We start from the raw sequence: 11,561 nt of genomic DNA on the forward strand, positions 1-11,561 counted from the left end.
TTTTACAGAGGAGCAATAGAAAGGGCTCTGCAGCGGGTGATTAAAACTGCTCTGGAGATCATTGGTACCAACCTACTGAACATCAGTAATATTGTTGAGGTGCTTGTGCAGAGTTGTATCCTTTGTATCCCAAAGGATACAAAAAGGCAGTACCCACCCCAGCCACAGCCTGTTCACCCTGCTGCCATCTGAAAGGAGATACAGATGTATCCACTGTCGTACCACCAGACTACAGAGCAGCTTCTTTCCTCAGTTTGTGAGACTACTTAATTCATCAGATATAGTGCGCATGCGCCAACGTGCATGCTGCCTGTTGCAGTCGCTCCGTCTCATCGTCTTACTTTTTCCAACTTTTAGCTTTCCTTTTTCTTCAAAACTTGGGTAACTTGTGTGTAAGTATAATTTAAACTACGCTTTTCACGAAAATGAGAGTAGAAAGTGTTTTAGTACTTTTTTTCACTGTGAAACTGCTCCTGCTACTCTGTCAGGGCACCGCTGCAGATCAGCTGTTTGGCCGCATTTTTTACACCAGGGAACAGCTGATCGCGCACAACCGATGTCCCCACTGAGATCTGGAGGAGGACACACCGAGGATGCAGAGGTGGAACGAAGCGGCGAGGGAAGAGAGAGGGGTGCAGACAAAAGAGGCTTAAGAACAAGAGATTTAAGCCGTGTCTGCCTTCTGTCGTCATGGGCAACGTGAGATCACTGGCAAATAAAATGGACAAGTTAACGGTGTTAGCCTGGAGTCAGACGGAGTTCTGTGAGTGTAGTTTGATGTGCTTCTCAGAGACATGGCTACACCAGGATATCCCAGATCATAATGTTTCCATCGACGGCTTTCAGACTGTTCGGGCCGACAGGGATCACACCAGGAGCGGTAAGCGGAAAGGCGGCGGGCTTGCTGTTCTGGTAACAACAGATGGTGTAACCCTAGTCACGTTACTATCAAGCCCGGTATCTGTAGCCCGGACATTGAACTGTTAGTTGTGGGACTCCGGCCATATTATCTGCCATGTGAATTCTCACATGCCATTGTTGTGGCTGTTTACATCCCCCCCTCTGCTACCCCGTCACCTCGGGTGACTTCAACCATGTCAGGGTTTCAACAACACTGACTAACTTCACCCAGTATGTGAATTGTCCGACTAGAGAGGAGAGGACACTGGACCTGGTGTATGCTAACGTTAAGGACGCATACAGCTCCCCCCGGGTAGGTGAGACCACAACCTGGTTCACCTAAAACCCTGCTATGTGCCTCTGGTTAAAAGGCAGCCTGCGACCACAAGGACAATGAGGAGATGGTCAGAGGAGGCCTATGAGACACTGCAGGAATGTTTTGAGGTAACTGGGATGCACTCTGTGAGCCTCATGGAGAAGACATTGATGGGCTCACTGAGTGCATTACTGGCTACATTAACTTCTGTGTGGACTGCAATGTCCCAACTAAGATGGTCCATTGATATCCAAATAACAAACCATGGGTAACAAAGGACATCAAGGACATCCTGAATGCTAAGAGGAGGGAGGAGGTGAGGGCAATCCAGGCCGACCTGAAAGTGAAGATCGGGGAGGCCAAGGAGAAGTACAGGAGGAAGCTGGAGCAGAAACTCCAGCAGAACAACATGAGAGAGGTCTGGAGCGGCATGAAGAGTATCACTGGCTTCAGACCGACTGGCAGCAGAGGAGTTGAAGGCAACTTGGACAGGGCCAAGCAACTGGGCTCCTCTGAGTACTCTGCTCCCCCCTGGGAGAGTCCTACTCCCCCCTCAACTGGCTATCAGGCTAATGGCCCTCTTCACACTACTAATGACACCCCAATGTAACCTCTGCTGTGTGCCTGACTACTGACCAGGTGAGAGGACAACTGATGAAATTCCACTCAAACAAGGCTGCAGGCCCCGATGGCGTTAGCCCCGGGGTGCTAAAAAGCCTGTGCCCCCCAGCTATGTGGAGTCCTTCAACCTGAGCCTGAGTCTTCAAAGGGTCCCTGTTCTGTGGAAGACATCTTGCCTCGTTCCTGTGCTGAAGACGCCGCGTCCTAGTGTCTCCAAGGACTACAGACCGGTGGCACTGACCTCCCACATAGTGAAGACCATGGAGAGACTGGTGCTGGAACAGCTGCGGCCCATGGTCAGACCCCTCCTGGACCCCCTTCAGTTCACCTACCAGCCCTGGCTGGGAGTTGAGGATGCCATCATCTTCCTGCTGAACTGCATCCACACCCACCTGGACAAGCCGGCAAGCACGGTGAGGATCATGTTTTTTGACTTCTCCAGTGCTTTCAACACCATCCGGCCAGCTCTGCTGGGTGAGAAGCTGGCAGCGATGCAGGTGGATGCCCCCCTAGTGTCCTGGATTGTGGACTACCTGACTGGCAGACCACAGCATGTGCGCCTGCAGCACTGTGTGTGTGGAGAGCGTGGTCAGCAACACTGGGGCCCCTCAGGGGACTGTCCTCTCTTCCTTCCTCTTCACCATCTACACCACGGACTTCAGCTACCACACAGAGTTCTACCACCTTCAGAAGTTTTCTGATGACTCTGCTGTGTTGGGATGTATCAGCAGTGGTGATGAGACTGAGTACAGGGCTGTGGTGGGGAACTTTGTCTCATGGTGTGAGCAGAACCATCTGCAGCTCAATGCGACAAAGTCTAAGGAGCTGGTTGTGGATCTACGGAGGGCCAAGGCACCAGTGACCCCGGTTTCCATCCAGGGGGTCAGTGTGGACATTGTAGAAGATTACAAGTACCTGGGAATACACATGGGCAATAAACTGTACTGGGATAAGAACACTCAAGCTGTTTACAGGAAAAGCCAGAGCCGCCTCTATTTTCTGAGGAGGCTGAGGTCCTTCAACATCTCCCGGACAATACTGAAGATGTTTTAGTCTGTGGTGGCCAGTGCTATCCTGTATGCTGTTGCATGCTGGGGCAGCAGGTTGAGGGTAGCGGACGCTAACAGATTCAACAAACTGATCTGTAAGGCCAGTGACATTGTGGGGGTGGAGCTGGAATCTTTGGCGGTGGTGTCAGAGAGGAGGATGCTGGCCAAACTACATGCCATCTTGGACAGTGTCTCCCACCCACTCCATGACATGTTGGTCAAACAAAGGAGCACCTTCAGCAAAAGACTCATCCCCCCAAAATGCACCACAGAGCACCACAGGAAGTCATTCCTGCCTGTGGCCATCAAACTCTTTAACTCCTCCCTCTAAGTGTTAGTCTATATGACCCTAGGTCATTAAACTGGACATTGATCATTACATCTCTGCAATACTTGACATAATTGTGCAATATTCTGTGTTAATACCCCTGTGCAATATACTGTTTTCAGTTTAAAATTGCCTATATATTGATATTGATATTTATTCATCCCTCTATTACTGCTGTGCAATATCCTCCGTCTCATTAAAATCCTAATAAGCTACATTTAACGTGATAGTTCATGCACTAATACCTTATACCGTATTATTATCATCAACCGGTAAACCCACTTTGTACTTCACACTTATTTTATTTTATTTTATACTTATACCCACTTGATACTTAATTTATTTTCTGACCTGTATTATAGTATAGCATAGTATAGTATAGTATAGTATAGTATAGTATACTACTATAGTATAGTAGTATTATATTTTTTGCTTAGTACTTCTATTCCTGTGTGCACTGACGTGATAGTGAGCTGCTGTAGCAAAAGAGTTTCAATAAAGTATTTCTGATCCTCAGCACTCCACTATGTAAAATTGTTTTTATTTCTATGACTTATTATATATTCACTAATCTACTGTATACCATTTTTGTATATAACATTTGTTTTTGAGTAGCATATAGGGAAGCATTAAGGGAACAACAATCAAAATTAAAATTCAACCCTGTGTTGTAAAATGATCAATAAATCTATCTTATATCTTGTATATACATACTTTAGAAATTATTTATTCTGAAAGAATAACTGGAGAATGATCAGTGAGTTGGCTAGTCTTCAGTGGCTTTACTGGTATTAGGTGTTAACTGCCAACTGAAGAATGCAGCACAAGCCCACTACTTATATACCCACAGGTGATCTTGTGCCTTTTAGAATCAAAATAGAAATGCTTTAAATTTAATGGGGGTGTCTGTAAACATGCAAAATAAAGTGCATACATATAAAAAAAAAACACATAAGTAAGCGGGCAATAACATGTAAATATCCTCTGTGCCACACTTGCTTTAATATGCTTACTGACTATAGAGGGCAAAGGCAGAATGCATGCACACTCATCGGTTTTTACCAAGAAAGGGTTAGCCAAAATATCAGTACAGGTTGGCTAATTGTAAATGAGTTACTTGCAGCAACTTTGCCCAAATAATAGGTGCTGAGCAGGGATGCGAACCCGCTTTGCTAAATCAGGTTTCCGCTACACTACCTCGCTTTTCCATGCCATGATAGCCAAACAAGGGCTATTTATTTATCACCATCTTACCCTTGCTCATACTTATTCTGCCTTCTTACTCTTATGTATTATTATATTTCCATCATCTTTTATTATTGGATATTCTTTCCCATAAACAGACATTCTACCCCATTCTCTTGTAGTGGAGGGTCAGGGACCAGGTCAGGCAGACCCTTTTCCAACACTTGCACCCATGAATCAGAGTCTCAAGACACCCAAACAGAATCACTGGAGAAGGTCAGGCAAAGTGGGCAACTTCCCCAGGGCCCTAGACCCTTAGCGGCCCCAGGCGGCCCAGATTCATTGTGTGTTTGTTGGATTGTGGTCATTTTATTAATTGAATAATTCGTTTCAGAATAAGCATAACCAAGGCACTCAGTCAACTGATAACAGCCTTAAGGCAGCCTTAAGACAGCCTTAAGGCAGTCCCAGTTAGAGCAGCACCAATAACTACAACAGCAGCAAGGACAGACCAACAAAAACACCAACAGCAGCAAATATTTAACAGTAACAAAAACATATTTAAGAGAAAGGGAGAGTTCGAGAAAAGGGTATAAAATACATCCTATACAACAATAACAACAAAGTCGATCAGATAACAGCCTCCAAGCAGCATCTCACACCCTCAGCCACTGGGAAAAGGTCTGCTCTCTGTTCCAGTGTCTCCCTCTGAAGCCAGAGGGGTTTTTGATTTACAATTAATCACAACATTTTAAAAATGTTCAAACTGATCAACTGATGTGTCCTACTACGTAATTGTCTCAAGGCAGACATTATGTCTTGTGTGGAAATGACTCTCACAGCATTTTGACATGTACAAGCACAGGTGTTACTAACAACATTTACAATGGCTACGTTCTATTCAAGTGTCCCAGTAAGCCATGACAGTGTGACTGTGACCTAGCATGCAGACTACCAGGATTTTATTTCATCATTTTATGTGAACATTAGCCTTGCACTGGCCTTGTTCACATCTATTGTTACTTTTTTCACCTTTATTTATTCAGGGGGGAGTTTCACTGAGAGCAATGCTCTCTTTTTCATGAACGCCCTGATCACATTCACATTCTAGTACAACCACAGTCTGATCTGCTGGTCACTGAGCAACTCCACTGAAAGCAGATGGGGTTAAGGGCCTTGCTCAAGGGTACCTCAGTGATGGTAATGAGGGAGGGGCAAGCATTAACAAAGTTAGCAGCGAATACTATTGACATTGTATAATCTTAGGTGAACACTAGCCTTTCGATGTTCAGCAATAGTATCTAGTATTAAGAATATATGATCTTACCTTACTGATCGGCAATGTTACGGCTAGTAGTACACACTTTTTATCAGTTTATCTTATCGTTAGTCTTATGATGGCTAACAATAAGGCTGTTAGTCTTACGATGGCTACCCATAAGATAATTTACCAGCTAATGTTACTGACATTTTGTATTCTTAGGTAAACATTAGCATTGTGACAGCCAAAATTTTAATGTTAATGAGACTGTATAATTGTTAATATTCAACTTGTAAGAGCTACAGTTAGCAATTGTGTAATCTTCCCTTGCTCAAATGAATGGCCAAAGTTAGCAGCTAGTCACTGACACTTAATTATTTTAAGAGTTAATTAATTTTGAGAGTTTCAATTTAATTGAAAGGGCAGTTGAAAGCAGTCATGGATTTAATGTTTTTTCATCACAACCAGTTCTCCCCAAAATCAAAAATACATATTTTACCTCCTACCTGTAGTGCTATTTATCCATCTAGATTGTTTTGGTATGAGTTGCAGAGTTTTGGAGATATCGGCTGTAGAGATGTCTGCCTTTCTTGAATATAATGGAACTATATGGCACTTGGCTTGTGGTGCTCAACGTGCAAAACAAAAAGTACATTTGAAAAACTCAACAGCAATGTCTCTTTCCAGAAAACATGACCCAGTTACTCAAGATAATCCACAGACCTTGTTGTGAACAGTTTCATGTAGGAACTATCGGTAGAAAGAAAGTTCCTACATGAAACACAAGAAATCTTTGGATTATCTTGAATAAAGTAGTGTTGGCAGGCAGAAGTTTCCTTCCAGGGTGAGATACAACAATGGGAAATAAGATGACACCTACTAATTTAAATTTGGGTCACTATTACTGCGGCATTAATATTTTTAAGCCAGTATAGGGGGGAAAAGAACTTCAAAAGAAGTTGACAGACACACAGTCCCAACATATTATTACCTTATAAAGATGCAATGGCTATCATGTTAGCAAACTCTCCTCTGTGCAGCATGTCATGTGCTTCATATCAGATCTGCAGTCTGCAGTTGAGTATAAAGGTACACAAGAGCTTGCCAAGCTATTTCATTTTAAGCTGGGTCAGACCATAATACAGTCCTATCCCATTATAAGCCAACCTAACTGAGAGAGATACTTAGTAGATAAGATGGCTGACAATGAAAGAATGAAGCTTGCCAATGAAGGAAGGAAGAGAGAAAAGAAGTAGAAGCAGTAGAGCAAAATAATACAACAGAAGAAAAGAACTGAAGAGGAAATGGTTAGAAAACACTGGGGAACCATACAGAAGTGTGTAAGAGACTATAGAGAATAGAAAAGAATTACACTGGGAGAACACAGGTACTGTACCCGACCATCTGCTGTGTTAACAGATGTGGGGTCAGAGTACATGAGGACGTGATGCTTTACAAAATACTGAAAAGGGGATATCTTTCAATAATCTTGCAATAAAAATTATTTGTATATGCAATTGTGTTGAAGTTAAGGCTGAAGTAAAAGCACACTTTTGGGGAAAACGGATTCACTGTAGTTTTATCAGTTTATTGCTTGTGTTAGATTTGACACGACCCTTCAAGACTTTTTATATAAAGCAGCATGTGGCAGAGCTGATAGGTGAGCAACTGAGCCGACACTTGATTTCCTCTCTGTTGCTCTACACACACATGGGTGAGGAGAACGAACAACCTTGAAACAATGGATGATACTGATGTTGAGATAATAAACACACAATTCAAGTTAATTAACTGTTCATGCAGCGGACATGAGTATTTATAGCACGAAAAGCATAGGTGCAACTACTAACTTTAATGAAAGCCCCAGTAATCGATACCACTAAGTATCCAGCATGCACAATACTAGGGCTGGACCCGAATTTTCGACTATTGGGATATTTGTTCGTTGGGTAGGTATTTGATTTTCAATTTGAGATTTGTCGTAGAAAGGGTTTCAGGCATAGTCATCTGGACACTGTTTTCAGAATCAAGACGTTTCAGACCCATCGTGTGCAGCACAGATTCCATCACATACAACGTAGCCAAACATTTGACTACAATCTTGGCTCCGCTGGTGGGGAACACAGTACATCATGTGGATTACACACAGAAATTTGTGGACAAAGTGAAACATCTCCAGTTGGACCCAGATGACATAATGGTTTCTTATGATGTTGTGTCCTTGTTCACCTGCATCCCGACCTCAGAAGCAGTGACGGGGGTGAGGAGAAGACTGCAGGAGGACTCCACCTTGCTGCAAAGGACCAAGCTTACACCTGAACACATATGCAAACTATTAGACATCTGTCTTAACACAACCTACTTCCAATTCCGGGGACACTTTTACAGACAGATTCACGGCTGTGCTATGGGCTCTCCGGTCTCTCCCATCGTGGCCAACCTGTACATGGAACAGTTTGAGAAGAAGGCATTATCCTCGTTCCAGGGCACACCACCAAGTCATTGGTACTGCTACGTGGATGACACCTTTGTGAAAATCAAGAAACAAGACTTGGAAGCGTTCTCAGAGCATATCAATACTGTGGACCCCAACATCAAGTTCACACGAGAGGACGCCAAAGAGAACTGACTGGCCTTTCTTGATTGTTCTACACTCAGAGGAGAGGACGGAAAGCTCCAGATAGAAGTGTACAGGAAACCAACACATACGGATCAATACTTGCTCTTTGACTCACACCATCCATTACAGCACAAGCTGGGTGTAATCCGGCCATTACAACATAGAGCCCAAGAAGTGCCCACCGGCTCAGAGGGTAAGAAGAAAGAGGAAAGGCATGTCCAGAATGCACTCTCAGCCTGTGGTTATCCTAATTGGGCTATCAACAAAGTTAAAAGAGCCAAAGAACAGGACAAAAGTATAACAGAACCAAGAAGGAACGGTGTCTCCATTCCTTATGTATCTGGACTGTCTGAAAAACTACAAAGGATCTTTAGACAACACGATGTTCCTGTTTTCTTTAAACCAGGCAACACTTTAAGACAGAAACTCGTTCACCCTAAGGACAAGAGGCCCACACAAAAACAGAGCAATGTAGTTTACTCCATTCAATGCAGTGAGGAAAACTGCAAAGAACATAGGTGAGACCAAACAGCCACTTCACAAAAGACTTTATCAGCACAGATGACACGCTAACTCAGGATTGCAGAGCGCCGTGCATTTGCAACTAAAAGCTACAAACCACACATTTGAGGCGTCAAGGAAACCATTTTTGTGAAAAAAGATAACCCCTCTTTGAACAGAAATGGTGGTCTGAGATTCAATCTGCCCAAAGTCTATCACAATGTTTTAGCACCTTGGTCACGCCAATCATATGCTAATCAGGTACTTAACAGTGATGAGGTAGGTGCAGCCAGATAATGATTACTGATTACTGGGCCAACATGAAACAATTTGGTCAGTTTCAGGTGAAACTAGCTAATCAACAGATACTCAGGTATATTCCTTCCTGAGAGCAGGGCTTATGTAACACAGAGTAGCTTAAATTTCTAGTTCCCGTCCCATTTCTTCACAGTTGAGAATGACTTCCGGATGGGAGCCGAAACGTCTTGATTCTGAAAACAGTGTCCAGATGACTACGACTGAAACCCTTTCTACCAAAGAACACTCCTGGACGAATGAGGGACTACACCGTCTTAATTTGAGATTTGGATATTCACCTTCACCTCTGTACACCACTGCACACACACATCGGCTTGCCCCACCCCACCTCTTTCTGGGTTTTCTCTTGCTATATCATACAGAGACAGACACATACAGGCTGTATGTCTGCTCTGTTGACTTTCTTTGTCAGCAGTATGTTTTATAAAGTCACCCAAAAAACACAACTCGCATTTTGGATTTTTTCACCGGCAATTCTGTTTTTACAACAGCAGGTGAGCCACGTGTGGAGGAGGCTTGTTGTTAATGGCGTAGCTTGCCGAAACGATCGAAACCAACATGGTACTGAATGACATCTGCACCAACCAGTGTTCACTGTTGCTTTACCTGGTCCGTGCTTGTAAACTATCCACGTGTCTGCGTAATAACAGAGAATGTCTGTCTCTCTCTCTCTCTGTGTTTCTCTGCAGAGCATGTGTGATTGTCAGTATACCTGTATGGGAGGGGTAGAGCTAGGGGAGATTGTCCACTAGTAAATTGATCGCAGATGGCGTCAGGCTCTCGGACAAATAAAAAATAAAAAGTCATGCTCAGCACCCTCTGCCGCCACCGTGGATGCTTCGAATATTCGCCGAATTTTTGAAGCCCAAAAAATGGTATTCGGGACAGCCCTACACAATATTAGGACCCTGAAACGGAACACCTGAATGAAATGCAACCTCAGCTAATGTTATTAGTTATACCTGTGTCACTCTGACACGTCAAAATGCTCACTGCGAAAAAGGTCTGCCATTCACTGGACCTCTCACTGCACTTATACTGATTACATGACTAAGCTTAATCATTACAGTCTTAATGGTAATGGATTACATTTTATAAGTAAACACTTTTTGACATGAATAACATTTTTTAACTTAGTAATGAGGGAATCAAACAGGTGGAGTAAGGTCATAAACATGCACACATATGGATCCATAATATACTGTCAAGGCAGTTAGTATACAAGAAATGGATGTACTTTACTATTTTATACTATAGAACACTAACTACAGAACTAACAGAAAATGATACAAGAAGTGTGCCAAAAGACGTCAATCACTGTGGCCCAGTTTCAATGTCCACAAGGAGAGGAGATTATCAGGGCCCCAAACAATGATTCACAGCAGACATTCTGAAAGCACCTAAAAGCACCTAAATGGTATGCACTCACATTTATGATATTAATTACACCTGTGCTTTTACTGCAATGACTTGCCAAAATGTCCACTGTGAAAAGGTCATGTTACCTGAACAGAAGTAATTGTTGTTTGCTCCAAATCAATGTATTTGGAATTCACCATCATGCTATTATAACATAAACAAGTGTACATAGTGCTGGTTAGTGACAGGTGTGTTTATACTTGAATGAAATATGGACAGGACATTTTCATCTATCCAATACCTTCCATGTTGTTTATGTTTCTTTTTTAACACTTCCAGAACTCCACTGTCATCTCTGTATAAAAGTTTACAAAGCTGTGCATTGTGGGTTATTCCCTTGAGCAAAGTCTGCAGAGTTGCAGATTTAAGTGTGCATAAAAGGTTAAAAAAGTCAACCAGAGAGCCCTTGAACATTTGCCAACTTCAGAGTGGGGAAGCCCTGAGCCCTTACACACTTAGCAGGAGTAGCTCCTCTGTTTCTCATGAATTGTATTGTGGGACAGTAGTGTCAATCAACACTGAATAATCAGGTAGATTCTGTGTGCATACTAACATCTTTCAGTATGCGTACTTGTCACTTTTCCAATGTGAACACACCACATACTTAAAACCTGCTTTAGAAATTAATAAGATCAGTGTAGTATTACATGGTAAGTGGCTCCATCTAGTGTACATATGAGGTCAACACAGGTGAAGATTCAACCTGTCTCTGTGCCTGATTGTATTTCTGTCTCTCTGATTGCATTTGATTGCAGTCATCATCTTAAGCTGTCTGATGACAATAACAAGTTGTAACCCCACGAATCTTTCCTGATGCTACTGCTCATCCCACATGATGTGAATGCAGCAAGACAGCCATTACAGTGTGTGCATTTGCATGCTTAGAGGTTTTTTGACACAGCTGGGCCCTTGAGACCAGTAGGGGTTATGCCTTGAATACCCAATGATATACCTATGATATACCTGTACTCCAGCCTGATCTGTGTATCTGATTTTTTTCTTTTTCCACGGTGGAGCTTTTGGTTTTCAGAAAAACTAGGCAA

The sequence above is a fragment of the Siniperca chuatsi genome, linkage group LG10 (assembly GCF_020085105.1).
Source record: "Siniperca chuatsi isolate FFG_IHB_CAS linkage group LG10, ASM2008510v1, whole genome shotgun sequence".
NCBI classification, from domain to species: Eukaryota; Metazoa; Chordata; class Actinopteri; order Centrarchiformes; family Sinipercidae; genus Siniperca; species Siniperca chuatsi.